Raw genomic sequence first — 16,494 nt, 5'->3', positions numbered from 1 at the left:
CAGTTTGATGGTTGGCTATGAGTATCTGCATCTGTAATGGTCACCTACTGTTTTCTTATCTTTAAAATAATAATGAATGGAACCCTTTATGAAGCTACTAAGTTTAAATGAATTAAAGACAAAAAAAAATGTAAGCTAGCAAAGAAAAGTTTCTTATTTCCAGAGAGAAACTTTCAAGAAGACTTAGGGAATAGTTCTATGAGGAATTTAAAATGTGCTTAATAAAAATTATATAATTAATATATAGTACATACAATATTATATAAAACTTTAAATACAGGAATAACTTGTATTTAAACATCCCATTCTTAAAATTGTTCTTAAGAAAACAACATGTCTCTTAAGATGTCTCAATAGCAGCAATTATATTCAGAATGCCTAACTAATGATTAAGTTACCACTTTTAAATTATCATAAGATTATTAAAATAATGTTGAATCACCTGCGACTAGATAGGCCATAGGCCCTATGGGAGAATGTGTAACATGCTACATGGACAGAATATCAAACCAATTTCCAATGATTCACTGTTATACACAGAAATTAGAACCTCACACTCTTCATCAGAGAAGCATCTATTTGTGACACAGAGACCTAAAGGTGGGCAGGGTACAGAGAATAAGACCTTGTGGTATACTCAGCCCTAAATGGGACATCTATGTTCTGGTTACATGCCCTCCTCCCAAGGCTTAGGGATCATCTTGGAAAAGGGGGCCAAAAGAAAGTAGAGCCATCAGTGGGAGAACTATTGTTTCAGACACAAAACAACTTTACATATAAATGAGTTGTGGCTGTTGATACAAGCCCCATGCAAACTCAAGGCTGTCAAAATCCCAGCAGGTGAGGTGAGTGAGTAAGATGTCCCATCCCTGCAGGAGCAGCAGGCAGCAAATGACAGCTGCTGAGAATCTGAGCATTCATTTTCTTTTGTTTTCCCCCCATTAATTTATTTATGTATTCACTTCACATCCGACCACACCCCCTCCTCCCAGTAACCCTTCACAATGCCCTTCCCCCTCTCCTTCACCTCTGAGAAGGGGGATGTCCCTCTCTGGTAACAGACCCACCCTGGCACCTCAAGTCACTGCAGAAATAGGTACATCCTCTCCCACTGAGGCCAGACAAGGCAGCCTAGTTAGGGGAATAGGATCCACAGGCAAGCAACAAAGTCATGTTCACCTGCTCCACTTTTGGGGGGACCCACATGAAGACCAAAATGCCCATCTGCTACATATGAGGGAACCAGGTCCAGCCTTTATATGCTCTTTTGTTGGTTGTTCAGTCTCTGGGGCCCCTCGGGGTCCTGGTTAGATGACACTGTTGGTTTTCTTGTAGAGTCCTTATTCCTTCTGGGTTCCTCAATCCTTTCCCCAACTCTTCCATAAGATTCCCTGAGCTCCATCTAATGTTTTACTGTGGGTCTCAGCATCTATTTTGGTCAGCTGCTGGGTGGAGACTCTCAGAGGACAGTTATGCTAGGTTCCTGTCTATGAATCCAGTCTGACAGATGCAAACGTAGCCTGAGGCTCCAAGATAATTGAAGGAAGAAGGCAGGCCAGCAATGTGTTTATATATATCCTCTGAGGACAGCTAGGTACATTCCCCCAAATTGGCAGGAGTTGTTTTTTTTATTCATTTATGTCTGTCTCACATACGACACACCTGTGTATCCAGGCCAGAAGTGACAACTATAGCTGTCAACAATGTCTTCCTGTGTTGCATCATTGTGACAAGGCTTTGACCATCCAAGAGGCTTCAAGGTCTCACAGTGTGCTCCTGTGTATCCACTACCAGTGCATTCGGTGGGAGTTGTTTCTTCTGTCAACACGTATACCTCCAAGGAGACATGGCTGACTGTCACAGTCATCAAAGTTGAGTTGACATTGGTCTCCAAGGAATCCAGGTGCACAGAAGAAAGCCCCAGGAGCATTGTGACACATGACACCATGTAGACAGGAATGGCTAGGATTGTTTTCTGTAAGTGTGAAGCTACCAGAAAACCTACCATGTTCCAGTGAAAAGCCACACATCTGGGAATATGTGAACACCACAAATTGGACTTGATAGCTTTAAATTTTCCAAAAAGGGACATGATGTTGGGTAAGTGTAGATGGTGAATCTGGGAGGTATTGGGGGAGGCTGGATCTCATCAAAGCACATTGTGCAAAACTCTCAAAGGACTAATAAAAATTAATGATGCTGAATCCATACACTCTAGTACAGTATCTCCCAGCTTAACTTTACAATAGCAAGAGAAGCTTATAAAAATATACCTTAAAACTATGTGCTGATACGTGATAGACTTAGTTTTAATATAAGAACTAATAATTACAATGATATACCTGGGAAGAGGGGTGGTGTTCAGTCTGAACTAGCACACAATTTAGGTATAGAATCTGATGTAATTCTCCACAGATTTTCTGCTCAGTCAAGAGTGTAAGTCAGAGTGAGAAAATTAGTCATTGCTCTATAGGCATGACTCCAGAAGGGACATGTGGACAAGGAAGGATGGAATTTCACAACTACGCCCCCTCCTGCCACCTCAGTCTGTCTGCACTCTGGATCTGTGATGTCATACTCTTACTAAATCTGAAAACTAGATAACTATCCTTTCACTAGGCCAGTGGTTCTCAACCTTCCTAAAGCTGTGACCCTTTAATATAGCTCCTCATATTGTGGTGACCCCCAACTATAAAAATTTTTTCTGTTGCTACTTCATAACTGAAACCCTGTGAAAGGGTCATTTAACTTCCAAAGGGGTTGAGATGCCCAGGTTGAGAATGACTATGCTAGGTAATATGTTTTGAACTAAGATGGCTGATTATTTATTTATTTATTTATTTATTTATTTATTTATTTGCTTTATCTGGGCCCTGGTCTGTCTTTCAAGGTCCTTTTGAAATGTGTTCCTTTAAGAAGGCAGGCAGGAAGTTCAAGGATTGAATAATGCTTGGTTAGTCTTTAATAGGTCTACACTTTTGGAGAGAGAATGTTCTCACAAGCCAAGTACCCTGGGGAAAACAGTAGCAGCAAATAAGAAGCTGTTCTGGTAGCAGTAAAAGCCACACAGGTTGGAGTTTGGGGGAACTGTGAGATAGAGGTAAAAACTATGCCTCCTTAGGCATTAAAAGAGACATTACAGCAAGTAGAGCCTTGCAGATTTTAATTGGCTTTGATAGTCTAGAATTGAGTGGCAGTCTAGGCCAGAAATAACAAGAAATAACCATTTCTGCTGTTGATTGTGTCTGACCCCAGAATGTGGGAAGTTATATTTGTAGATAGAAAGTGGGAAGTGACATATAGGGTAAAAATATGAGGTACAGACTTGTCTCTTGTTGGTTATAATTCTCATCTGTTTTACTTGAACGGGGTTTGAAACAGTTGGCTGTCTGAGAATAACTGAACCTCAGGTACTTACTACAAGAGTAGGTTACATTTCCACTGACACTTCTTGTCAGGCTACATTTCATCATGTGCAAGATATTTCTAGGCCAAACCCAAACTGTGTCTTAGAGATAGTATGAGGTCAAGCCATTCAATTTAGAAGAGGTCAGGAAACAGTCCCGAATGAAGGCCGGCTAGAGGCTGGCTATCAGCTGCGTACATGAACTATACCCCATTTGTGCCTTAAAGTAAATAGGATGGATATGAAAGTCGGAGAACAGAGGTTACAGCAGACATAATTAAAATTCCCTTTGTCTAGAAATAGCCGTCGGCACATCCTTCCAGAGAGCCTACTTATTTTCAAGCAAAGAAATACAACAGCCTGCTCCACAACTGAGAACATTTTCTTAAGTAAAAGTGTAAATAAAGACCGAACAGGGATAATGACAATTCAATTAAACACCCAGAAGAGGACATATGCAGCTATTTAAAACTCAGATAGTGATGGCCTAAGGAAGATAGGGTTATTTTGTCTCATACTAAAGACACATCTGGAGAGCAACTCAGAGCTACAAAAGGCCCACAGTATCATCCACTGGGACAGGTTCTTTCCATCTTTCTCCTCTGTTAGCCTTAATGCAATTCAGTCACGTTGGCTACCAGGATTCCTGACAGCATGCCCATGTGCAGCATGAAGCAAAGGGATTGCATGCACCATGATTCTTTTCCACTTAAGGACCTTTCTGAGAGGCTTCTGGTTCAAATTAAGACAGATGAGAGCTGTCACCTTTTCAGAATACTACTTTCTGTTGTCTGTCTACAAATATAATTTGCTATGTCTTGGGTTTAGAAGAGGGGTAGAAAGAGTGTAAGATTCAGAAGACCAGGGCATATTGAAAAGCCATACCTTCTAGAAATGGCAGGAAAGCTGCATCCATGAAATCTTAACAGTAAGTTGCTTAAAGAGACCTGAACAATGACACCAATTGACATATCAATGAAAATGGGGGAAATCTCACCAGGCCCTGCATTTAGACAAAAAACTACAGAAAAATAATGAATACTAAGAGAGGGAGACTCTGTCTTCCCCATGGATGAGACCCCTAACCCCTAATTAGTTATCCACTACCAGCTGGTCAACTACAAAAATATATACATACAAGCAACAGTAAATGTTTTTAGAAGGTTGTATTTATATGTATACATGTATATATATATATATATGTGTGTGTGTGTGTGTGTGTGTGTGTGTGTGTGTGTGTGTAATGATAAAAAGAGCCCAGGAATGTGGGATAGGGCTGGAAGTAGTAGAGACACAGAAGGACTTGGCTATAAAAGAGGGAGAGGGAACACTGTCAATGCAGTCCTAAAGCAGACTGCAGAAATGCTCAAAATATTTTGAGTCTACATATTTTCCATATACAGATGTTTAGAAAACATTCACTTCTGTGTACTGATAAAGAATACTCCCTTATGATTTTATAAAATATGACTAAAAATTGTTAAAGTTAAAACTTCAGCCTGGAGGTAAATGTGGCCCTGGGGAAAGAAATCAATGTCTCTGAGAAAGCACTTAGTTAGCTAAACCATTATTTTGAGCAACTTTGAAGTAAATTTCAAATAAATGCAGTGTCGAATGAATTGCCTCGGTGTGTTATGAACCATTTTAGTTTGTATGTATCTAGGAATCCACCTACTTTCTTTTATCTTTTCCAATTTTATAGACTATTATGCTTTTAAAGTGTGACCTTAATGATATTCTGAATTCCTATGTAATCTCTAGTTGAGACACATTCCATGGAGGAGGGGGGACGATTTCATGTCTGGTACTATACTCCTGATTTAAGGCCCATGGCTGGGGAAACCATAGGCTTTAGGGTAAAATCTGATATTGCTATTTTGCTTACTGGTGTTGCCGTCAGATGGCCATCTAGATATTTATGCTTACACCTACAGACTTGGGATGTTCTCAAATTTAGTCAGAGAAGCCTCTTTGTATGCAGACAGCAGTCAGTGGAGAGATGAATTGGTCAAATTCCTAAAGATAAGAGACTGAGCACTCAACCCTAAATGGGATGTCTACATTAACCCCACCGCTACCACCAGTATCCCTTCTTGAGAAAAGTCATGGAGAAGCTAGAGATGAAGGGAACTTATCTCATTATAATAAAGGATAAATATGACAAACCTATAGCCAATATCATGCTAAATAAAGAACAACTCAGAGTTCCTACCAACATCAAATATAAAAAAAAAAAGAGTTCAACTCTCTCCAGTTATATTCAGTATAAAGCCTGAAATCTTAGTTAGAGCAAAACAAACAAAAAATGGAAGAAAAAAAGACATACTAACAAAAAAAAAGGAAACATCAAGGCATCCATATTGTCACATGGTATGATTATTTTCATGAGGAGCATTAAATATGCCTCCAAGAAAATGCTTACTGATAGACATCTTCACTAAGTGGCAGGTTGCAAAACTAATACACAAAGATCATTTGTTTTCTCGTTTACCAATAATAAACAAACTAAAAATAAATCAAGAAAATAACTCCATCACAAAAGACAGACACAAGGGCATGTGCACATGCATGCACACATGCACACACACACACACACACACACACACACACACACACACACACACATACACTACCTGAAAATAAACATAACCAGAGAAACAAAAGATCTGAATAATGAAAAACTTAAGACAAAGGAAAAACTGAGGAAGATACTAGAATATTGGAAAGATCTCCCATGTTAATGGATTGAAATAAATAATGTAAAAATGATCATTGTACCAAAAGCAATCTTCAGACTCAATGCATAATCAATAAAAATTCCAACACAATTTTTGCAGAACAAAACCAAACATTAAATGGAAGCACAAAGCAAGTTTAATCAAATAGAAGCAAGTATAATCAAAGCAATCCTGAACAAAAAAGATTCTACAGGAGGATCATTACACCTGATTATAAATTATACTGCAGAGACATAGCAACATCATGGAACTGACACAAAACAGACACAAAGATCAATGGAATAAAATTGAGAACCCATGCATAGGTTCATACGATGATTTACTTGGTTTTTCACAAAGATACCAAAAACAAACCCTGGAACAAGAGACAGCATTTTCAATAATAATGTTTGGACAACTTAATTTCAACATGTAGAAAAATAAAACTTGATTCTTATCTCTTATTGAGCATAAAAAATCAACTGCAAGTAGACCTGATATCCTGCAACCACTAGAGAAAGAAGAGTGAGAGTGCTTCAGTTTGTAGAAACTATCTGAATGGACTACAGTAGCATAGGAAGTAAGAAGACAGTCAACAAATGGTATCTTAGGAAATTAGAAAGCTGTTCTTTCTATACAACAGAGGAAAATGAAACCAATCAATAGCCCACAGAATGGGAGAAAATCTTTGCCAACTACTCATCTGGCAGACAATTAGGTTTCTTTAACATACAAAGAACCCCAAAAGGATAAGCAAATAGATGGGAAACACTTTAAAATGTGGCCAACATTCTTAGTGTTCACAGAAATGTAAATCCAAAGAACTTGATGATTCTATCTCACCCTAGTTGAAAAAGCTATCATCAGGACCACAAATGATGTGAATGTGACAAAAAGGAGACCCTTATACACTAGTGCAGATATTTTGGAAGTACATCTGAAAAATTTTCAAAAATGAAGCACGGAACTGCCCCATGGCCTAGCCACACCACTCCTGTGCATATGCCCAAAGGACCTGATACCCTGCTACAGAGACGCTTGACCTCCATTTTCATTGCTGTTCTATTCACAATAGCTAGAAAGTGGATTCAACCTAGATCCATTATTAACAGAGGAATAGATAAGGAAAATATAGTAAATATACACAAGGGAATGTTACTCAGCTCTGAAGAGTAATGAAGTAATAAAATTCTTGAAAAAATATATACTGAGTAAAAGATACCTCAAGCCCAGAAACAAGTGTCATACTCTCTCTTATGCTTCAAGTGTCCTTTTATATGTTTAACTCAGGGCCCAAGTAGACTGCCCTTCCACCATAATTGCAATGGCCATGGTCAAGTTCATGTCTTTTGACTTTGTATGGACGGATCCTCACTAGAGTGACCATGCTGGTGTCTTGTTCCTTCCCAACATTTATTCCTTTAACTAGCTGACCTTGAACTGATGGGCATGACTGTCCCTTTTCAGTAGAAGACACACACCAACTGACCTTACTGTGCTGGCTTCTGCTCAGGTAGGAAAGGAGAAGGTAGTTGCACATAGATTGTCTGGCGTTGGTTGCTCATGGATAAGGACCTTAATGATCTTGAGATTCATCTTAGTCTCAGATGAATGTGCTAGTGAGCGCTATGAAGAAGACATCATCAGAAAGTTCATTTAGTCAAGTGAGCATCAGGCTCCAGTTTTCTTACTCAGTTTTGATTGCTCACATTCCTATGTGTCATTCAGGCGACTTGGAACTTGGGTGAGTAAAAGAGCCACGCTTTCTTAAGATGATTAATTTAAATACAAACTCTACATTTTGTGCTAGGCTGGAACTCTCGTGAAATATGAAGTCTTCTGCTTCATGGTCTTTTCCCTGGTGACCATCAGAGGGCTGTCAGTAAATATTTGAAAAATAAATAAATAACTTTGTCTTGTGATCAGTACTTTTAGTGTAGTCCCTTGCCATTTGTGCCAACAACTAGTTTGAATTGGAGCTCTCATTTAATGGGTAGCCAAGGGACAAGAGGCACACTCTGGTTCATTCTTGGAACTTTAACCCAGCATTTCCTGTTCCCAAATGAGTCCAAAGACCTACTTAAGCCAACCTGTACTTTCCCTTATTACTTGCCTGTCTCATCTCTTCAGAGTTTGTACAGGAGAGGGTGTGGGAGTCAGAAGTTAGTTGTATGGGGATCTATTCATTTCCTGTTTGCTCATACCACCTCAAACCCTATGCCAAAAATTTTATGTTTTATTCTTATATTGAGAAAGTATGTATTAAAAATAGAGAATAATAGTAATAGAATTTAGAGTTGGCCTTCTTTTCCAAATAGCATCTAGGAAACTATAATTATTCTTCTAAATGAATTATTTATTCTTGAAGATGAATAAATAGCATCGTCTTGTGATCAGTACTCTTAGTGTAGTCCCTTGGCATTTGTGCCAACAACTGGCTCAGTACCCTCTGCTGTGCCTCCCCCACAGAGGGCTCCATTAATTGACAATGGAACATTTACTTCCTGTCCCTTACATGGATGAGCAATATTAAATGCAGGATGTCTGTGAGTAGTCAGTGTGGGGCCCCAGTAGTGGGGCCTTGTCCATGCATGAATCTTTGTGTAAGTGTGGTTCAGTAGGTCATTGCCTTCCTAGGTGACTCACACCAAGCACATGCTGTGGTTTTGAACATGAACTTCTGAACCCTTTTCCATGGAAAAGAGAATCCAGTTCTAGAAGGTGAATAACAGCCCATTGGTCACGACTGTTGTCTGCTTTGTTTCTCTTGTAGCATCAGCATGGGCTCCAGGAATCCCATTTGGTCAGCCAAAGTCTCAGATTCTGAGTGAGAAGGAATGGTTAAACTCTCGTCCAGGGCTAACGATGTCTCTTAATTCATAATTTTCCTTTTTGATCGGCAAGGAGATAACACTATCTTTGAGATAACTCATTTTTTCATCCTCTACCATCATCAGGCAACTGATAACCATGGTGATGACTATTATTAATTGTCAGTTTGAGAAAAATCTAGGCCCACCTGGGAGATGACCTCTAAGCAGGCCGGTAGGTGCTTGTCTTCATTGCATTAACTGGGATGGGAAGACCTTCCAACCGAAGGCAGCGCCATTCTGTGGGTAGTGAATTCTGTATAAAATGAAGAGAATAAACAGGACATCAGCATGTGTACATTCATTTCTCTTTTCTGATTTGGTCTTTCTCTTCAGAGTAGGGATTTAATGAGAACAGCTGCTTCAAGCTCTCAAAGTCTTGATTTCCCCTCCACAATGGATGATTTAAACTGTAAATAGAAATAAACCTCCCTGTGGTAGTTTGAATGAAAATGGCCCCCATAGTTCCATAGAGATTGGCACTATTAGGAGGTGTTGCTTTGTTGGAAAAAGTTCATCATTAGGGGCGACCTTTGAGGTCTGAGATGCTTAAGACAGACCCAGTGTGGCATTCTCTTCCTGCTGCCTGCTGATCCAGATGTAGAACTCTCAGCTCTTTCTCCAGCACCATGTCTTTCTGTGTGACACCATGCTTCCTACCATGATAATAATGGACTTAAGCAAGCTCCAATTAAATGTTTTACTTTATAAGAGTTTCTATGGTCATGGTGTCTTTTCACAGCAATAGAAACCCTAAGACACTCCTTCAAGTTGGTTTTCTCAGAGTTTTGTTGTAGCAACAGGAATAGTAACTAAGACAATATTGAACTATAACAGTATGGGCACAAAACAATATTAGATATTATGTTAGAAATAACTATTGAGAAACCTATTGAAGCATAACAAATGATAACCCAATGCAAAGAACAGGTTACAAGATAGTATGGAAAAGTAGGGAGGGAGGGGGAGTTTAAAACAAGCTAGGATATAGCTATGATTATGCTTGAGGAAGTTCCACTTTCCCTAAAACTCTGTGTATCTTCTTTTGTAGATTAAGACTCTTCATTATGTCTGCTTAAGTATATGCAATTTTAACTGAAGCCTAAGGAGTTTTCTTTCTATACTCCCCAACAGGATGTTGTCAGCTATAAGTAAGCATTTAAGGTAAATACAAGGGGCTAAATATTAGCAAGTATTTATCCTGAAAATGCCTAACATTGAAGTCTCTGGAAACCCGAAGCTGTGAAGTAGTGTAAGGATCAGCAAGACCAGGCGGCACTGAGATGCTGCAGGGGTATGTAAAGAGATGGGAGGAGAAAGAAGAAATAAAGAGGGAAGGAGACAGAGGACGTGAGAAGAGTTCAAGAGCATCCCTGCCTCTGTGAACGGTCTGAAAGCAAATGCTGAACATCACACTGTGCTCTGGATTCTCTTCCCCTTTGAATAATGGTAAGACTGTTGTTTTTCCCCCTGAAAATGTACTCTACTTGTATTTTTAGTTGGTGCTGAGCAAGACAGACACACAGTTCCTTAGGATAAAAGTGAGTTTTTAGTGTGCTTATTATAAACATCATACTTGCTCATTTTATCTATGTTTTCCATTTCCTTCTCTATTTCTCATAATTCCTTACATTCTTATGTGCTGAAAATATGGACCACACCTACCATTTTTCCTTGTTTCTTACAGGCCATTTGGTGAAGCAGATGTCCTGAGGACAGGAGGGTATGTAGAAGGTATATCCACCATGGATCTGGAGTGTGGAGGATCGAGGAATCTTAAGTCTATTCTGAAACCCACTGAAAAATAGACCAGCAGGATGTCCCCTCGTGTCCCTTTGCCACTGCTGTATCTCAGCTTCAGATCATGGATTATCTACCACTCCCTATCCCAGGTGGGGAGTTCAGCTGTTTTGGACAAGAGAATGAGAAATCACTCCGATACCCTAGAGCCTTACTTTCATAGCTCTGCTGCAGGACATTAGAGCCAATTTAATTTGAAAATAATATAGCAAGATGAAAGGAAATCCCAGTTGAGCTGCTCGTTTTAAAAAGAGTTTGAAGAAGTAGATAAAGTGAGCCTGAGACCTAAACCTCAAAGAAGACCCTCTGTTGGATGGAGGCAGAGAAGACCAGATGTTTTTCTCATCTGTGTCATCTCTCCTCTGGCATGGGGCAAGGGGAGGGAGAAGAACACAGCAGATGGAAGGCAAGCCAATCTGTTGATGCTGCCCTCTCATTTAGCTCATGGAAATTTCATAGCCATCTACGGCCTAACTTTCCCCCTGGATTTGAGGGGAAGCCACCTATAACCCACTTGAACTAGTTTCATGGAAGGAATTTTGTTACTGTGCAAAATTTCACCCAAGATTAATTGAACTTGACATCCTGAATGTCTTTTGCATGATGTACTAAGGTAGTGTTTTTGAAAAATGTCAGTATCCGATACTTAGTGTGTGGTTTTTAGATGTCCAAAGTATTCCCACTTCTCGAATTGCCTTTAAGGAGTTGGAATGCAATACATTGCTGGATTTTCTTTATTTCAGATGAATCCCCACCTTGCTATAGCAGTACTAAATATTCTCCAAATCAATTCATCACGATTAAAAAAAAAATACTGAATGATATCCAGAGTGCCTGACTTGGATTCAGCACCAACCTTTCTGTAATTTACGGGAAATTGGAAATCACGGGCCAGCTTTACATTGAACGGAAAGTGTGCGCTACCATCTTGTGGATGAAATGTAAATGACATTGAAGGACTTTGCTCACTCATATCTTCTGTGCTAAGGACACCAACATATCTGGGTTTCTATACATTTCTATACATTCATAAGGACCTAGCCATTCAACTTGGAACTTTGTCAACAAGTCGGGTGAGGGAATTTTAGAACACAAATAACAAAAACCAGTTTCCTCAGGTAGCCTTTGTCTCTGTCTCCCTTCTTCAGTTTTTATGAATTTTTTTTAAATTGCAAAACAAAATTATGGATGCTGGCCTTCCTTTGTTGATCGCATAGGTTAAGTGGCAGTGACTGGCACAGAGTTCAATGATGTTCTGTGCCAGGAGAAATTAATTAACCACACACACACACACACAAACACACACACCACAGAGAGACAGAGACAGACAGAGACAGAGAAAGACAGAGAGACGGAGAGAGATGGAGAAACTACTTACTAAGTACTAAAGAAATGATCTTCAAGACAGTGGAAGCATGAATGTTGTTATCACTGTTATATACAAAATATAGAAGACACAGAATCATAATCTCTCAGGACAGGAAAGAACATGCACATTTGTTCAATCCAGTCACTCCTGCAGTGTTTGAATCACTCTTATAATATCCAGTGACTTTTCAAATATACTTTTCTAAGGTATAAGCAAGTACCGATAATGGTAGCCATGTCAGAGACAGAGAAACAGGAGGTAACTAGTACAAATTCCCTTGCACATTTTTGATTGAAGTATATTTTTATTGTGACCAAAGTATGTAACTAACTTTGCATAGTTTTCTTAGCTATAGAAATGAGTAATATATAATTTCTTTATTACCTACCATAGTGATAGTTTAAGGTTAAGAAGTTTTGTTTGTAGTTTTTGATGATGGGGTTCAAACCTAGTTAAGAGATCTACCACAGTGTTTTATTCAGCTCTGTTTCAAAAATTATGGGGCCATTCCTTTTTAGTATACACACATACAGATACACAGACACACACTTACATGCACTCACACACACACACACACACACACACACACACACACACACACACACACATACACACATCTATTGCAACAGTGTACACACACCAGAAAGCTATTTCCAAAGAACTACTTCCTTATTTTTAAGGAAGAACTGAAGTTCTGCAAACAGAGAAAGTCCTGTAATAAAGACAGCACAAGCAAAGCTAGAAGAAGCATTTGTCCCTGATGCAGATGCAGGGAAGAATGGGAGAAAATAGAAACTGTGTCTGCCCATACCAGGTGATCCTGGCTTCTCTTGGTTCTCTGCTTTTCAGTTTCTTTAACTTCTTTCCCATGAATCTTTTGATCATTTTAGCAAGTTTTATGGCTAAAAATATGGATGTGGTCTGTGAAGGCCATGACATTACTTCCTAAGTTATGAAGAAGCTTTCAAAACAGAGATGGATATAAGCTCTGCCTTGTTTAGTTAAAACCAACAGTGTCGGAGCACCTCAGAATCACTTAGCAAACCAAAGTCACCCAGATCCAATGGGAGGAGAAAAACCCTTGTCTACTCCCTGTTTTCTGGGATTGGACATGGTATTTCCAATTTATATGCATTTGTATGTGAATCATGAATTTTTTGGATACAAGTATTACTGCCTTAGTCATAGTACATGTTATTTAGAGCAGAAGAAGTACCTGCTACATCCTATGGTTTTAGGATAACACAAAATTATTCTGATCTCCCCCAAGAACTTATCTCTGATCTCAGCAGCTTCACATCCAGAATATTTATGCGCAACCTGTTTCTTTTCTGTGGAATCAAATGTGGGACTTGTCTGAGGAGCTGAGGTGAGAGGAGTAAGGAGAGGAAGAGGAAAAGGTAAAGAGGAGTGAGGCAAGGGAGAGCAGAGATGTAGGAGGATGAAGAACCATGCATGTACTGGGAGCGGTCCTGGGTAACAACTTATATAGATTAGTTAATTGGGAAACACCTCTAATTGTATGAGCATATTGTTATTGAACATTACCAAACATGTAAAGCCTTTGATTAATATTTAAGCATTAGAGTCTCATTTCCAACTGGGCCTGTGTGGATAGCTGGATGGTCTGGGCACTTCCCAGCCTCGTAGAGACAGCGTGGAAGATTGGCAGAGACATCCTCCTATGCGGTGTCTCGTGGGTGGCAGGGCCAGTGTCTCCTGGCCGCAGGCCTTGGCTAGTCGGGAACATGGCAGCTGATTAAGAAAAGGCAGATTGAATGCCACTGATTTAAAATATCTCCTGCAACAGGACTTTCAAATATATGCTAGGCAAGTTCTCTAACCCTTGGTTCAGTCCTTTACAACAACTTTTAAAGTGCATTTTTGTCATATATTTTAAAGATTTATTTATTTTATATTTTATTTATGAGTATTCTGTAGCTGTCTTCAGACACACCAGAAGAGGGCATTGGATCCATTACAGATAGTTTGGAGCCACTGTGTGGTTGCTGGGAATTGAATTCAGGACTTCTAGAAGAACAGTCAGTGCTCTCAACCGCTGGACCATCTCTTCAGCCTGTGTTCTATACAGGGAGAATAAAGGAACTACAGAAACTTTGAAAATTATTCAACATAAAAGAATGCTATTATTTACAGATGTCTACAACATGCCAGGTGATCTGCCAAGGTTTTCCATATGTTGTCTCCAATTTTTACAGGAGCCTAATCATACCATTTTGGGTTTGATTGTTGTATATGACTCATTCATATCACACAATTAGTTTACATTACTTGTCCTATTTTTATACCATGTATAGTCTGCTTTTAAAGACCAAAGTATAGACTAGGTCAGTTTTCACAAGAGAATAATAAATTGCATAAAGCAAAATACTCATCTTGCAACTGTCCAATAAGCATCTTGATGCAGCCATATATCTTGAGAGTTTAGTCTCCTAATTTCTTCCAAGATTAAAACTTGGGAGAAAAGCCAGGGTTGGTAATAGAGATACAAAAATAGATGCCTGACTATAGATATAAGACAAGCTGGGGTCTCCAAGAGATGATGCCAGAAGAACAGAATATAAACCCTGAGCTCAGACAATGCCCATAGTGGGTAGAATAAAGAAATGAGCCTCTGGTCCATCCTGGAGCTGGGATAAAACACCCATCACCTATAGATGAGAATCTTAAAGTACAGGCAGATGAGTAACTAGTACAATGTCAGAAACAAAGAAGCACCATTCCTGGGACCATAAAACTGGGTCTCTGCCTGCCATCCATTTCTCTTTGTCTCACAATTTACAATGCAATCCTTTCTTGCCATCAGGTAAAAAGCAACCAAACTCTAGCCCAATCTGGACTTTCCACCTCGGCTGCTCTTCAAACTTTTGTGTTCCCTAATGAAATGATTCTATATGAAGCGCATTATACATGGAGGGCAGGAGACTAGCCAGTGGAATTCAATATTCACTTTCTCAGGTAATAAACCGTGCTCAACAGAACGGATGCCATAAGCCAATCACTACAGCCAGTAACTTACCCCCTGAAGAACTGCTTGGGCCCCATTGTTTCAGCCCATTAACAACTAAAAGCCTCATAAACTCAGGTCTGCCGAAGCCAAAAGCAAATGTGTATAATTGGGCAAAGGTTGCAGACAATCCTGGATAAGAAGTTACATTTATCCAATTCCTTTATCCTCCCAGCTCTAGAGCTGACATTGCATTTCACGGGGAAGTCATGCAGAGAACAAGAATGCAGAGAGGGAGTCCTTACTTAGTTGACACCAAAAAGAGGCCTCTGAGATTAGTTAGATCAGTTGTTTACTCAGATTCCACTGCCATGAAGGGTGTGTCATGTGGAGAGGAGGCTATGGCTGTCTGCTTCTCTTGTTGTCCATCGGGACTCTTACGCCTGACTGTTATCAATGGGAGAGTTGGCAGGAAGAGTGTGCCTACCTTGTCTCCTTGGATGGCATGTGGCTGTCATTTTCTCTGACACTTATTTGTTCTCCCTCCCCAGAAGATTGTTATTTCCAAAATAATGCTTAAATGAAGCTCCTCTGTTTACAAAGTGCACTTCCTTTAACACATAGAGGCACACACAAGCTTACACACACACACACACACACACACACACACACACTGGCATCTTACATATATTGAAAACAGCTGGATAATTCTGCTCTGTCAGGCAGTGCCAAGCTTCAATCAGTCATTGAGCCAGAAATGGACCGTCCCTTTGTGCCAGGATGAGTCTTCTGAATCTTAGTTGATGTCCCTGCCACTGATGCATGAAATTTGGTCATTAAGTCCTCATCCATAAAGACATTGGAGCACAGGCCTCATATTTTGAGTCCAAGTCTTTCAGGCCCAGAGGTGGGAGAGCAGAGGTACCAAACAGTTCATTGTCCTAGATGAAAGGTTTCTCTCCACATCCCTCACATAAATCACTATTTATTTTATGCAACTCCCATGTAATTTTTTTTTCAATATAGAGCCTCCCATGTGTTACACTATAAGATCTGGAAAATATGTTTCCCAAAATATTATTGAATATATATAGTTATTTCACATTTCTCATAATGTGTTATGAAATCCAAGGTCAGTTCATTAGCCAAACTATTTGACCATTTGATAGCTAGACCATGCTACAGTGCCTATTTATGGAAAGTCATCCAATTATTAGAACCAAGAATCATTGCTTGGTACTAAGAAGCTATTTCTCTTTGAGATCTTACTTCTGCTAAGAATAGGAGCTTTGCAGAGGCAGGAACCTTGTCTGTCATGTTCATTCTTATGTTTGTACATCACACACATGCCCAGGTCAGTGCCT

The 16,494-nt window shown here is 39.5% G+C and overlaps 1 long non-coding RNA gene across 1 annotated transcript; it reads left to right on the top strand.

The window, feature by feature from the left end:
- Window positions 1-1,855: 1,855 nt before the first annotated feature.
- LOC143435678 (uncharacterized) lies at window positions 1,856-11,676 on the top strand. The gene is made up of 3 exons (XR_013106150.1): window positions 1,856-2,100; window positions 10,128-10,442; window positions 10,681-11,676. It is a non-coding gene; the product is annotated as an uncharacterized LOC143435678 (long non-coding RNA).
- Window positions 11,677-16,494: the final 4,818 nt, after the last annotated feature.

Source organism: Arvicanthis niloticus, chromosome 22, assembly GCF_011762505.2.
Source record: "Arvicanthis niloticus isolate mArvNil1 chromosome 22, mArvNil1.pat.X, whole genome shotgun sequence".
Classification (NCBI taxonomy): domain Eukaryota; kingdom Metazoa; phylum Chordata; class Mammalia; order Rodentia; family Muridae; genus Arvicanthis; species Arvicanthis niloticus.
The sequence above is the reverse complement of the archived record's forward strand: the minus strand, read 5'-3'. Positions and strand labels throughout refer to the sequence as shown.